Source organism: Heteronotia binoei, chromosome 20 (assembly GCF_032191835.1).
Source record: "Heteronotia binoei isolate CCM8104 ecotype False Entrance Well chromosome 20, APGP_CSIRO_Hbin_v1, whole genome shotgun sequence".
Taxonomy (NCBI): domain Eukaryota; kingdom Metazoa; phylum Chordata; class Lepidosauria; order Squamata; family Gekkonidae; genus Heteronotia; species Heteronotia binoei.
This window is the reverse complement of record NC_083242.1, coordinates 36,320,585-36,321,304: the sequence shown is the minus strand read 5'-3', so window position 1 is coordinate 36,321,304 and position 720 is coordinate 36,320,585. Positions and strand designations below refer to the sequence as shown.

General features: G+C 47.2%; 1 non-coding gene across 1 annotated transcript; it reads right to left on the bottom strand.

Annotated features, from left to right (window-relative positions):
• Window positions 1–361: 361 nt before the first annotated feature.
• TRNAL-GAG (transfer RNA leucine (anticodon GAG)) lies at window positions 362–428 on the bottom strand. Its single transcript has one exon. It is a non-coding gene; the product is annotated as a tRNA-Leu (tRNA).
• Between the last annotated feature and the right edge of the window lie 292 nt (window positions 429–720).

Sequence of the window (720 nt, the reverse complement as noted above, 5' to 3'; positions counted from 1 at the left end):
CCGTTTTATACGACATCGGCTCAGCTCATGGCGGATTCCGTTTTAGACCAGATCTGGGTTTGGTTCTGTGAAGTGTGAAACTAGACTTTAGAGGCTTCTCCTGGAGCTGTACTTACATTCAGAGGTGACTGGTTGCAATAAAACCGGTAACGGCTGGGTTGCGTTGTTGAGACTTTCAAACAGTGCCTCCTAGAATTCTCAGCATGCAGACCTTTCCAAAAGGTCATATGAACATATGATGCTTCCTTATACTGAATCAGACCCTTGGTCCATCAAAGTCAGTATTGTCTTCTCAGACTGGCAGCGGCTCTCCAGGGTCTCAAGCTGAGGTTTTTCACACCTATTTGCCTGGACCCTTTTTTGGAGATGCCAGGGATTGAACCTGGGACCTTCTACTTCTCAAGCAGATGCTCTACCACTGAGCCACCGTCCCTCCCCAGGTCTGGACTGGGTCCGAGAAGGTTCTTTCTCTCTAGGTCCAGGTAGTACCCACACACGACCTTATTGGTCTTCCATCCCACCACTACCATTAGCTGAATGCTACATTCTTCATGATCCACACTGGAGCAGCTTACTGGTTCGACTCCACTTCCAACACCATTTCATTCTAAAAGACATGCGGGTGTCCATTTCCCATTCTTACCATTCCCCTCGAAGTATCTTCCAAGATTTCTACACTGGAAAAAGTGCAGGAAAGAGCAACTAGAATGATTAAAGGGT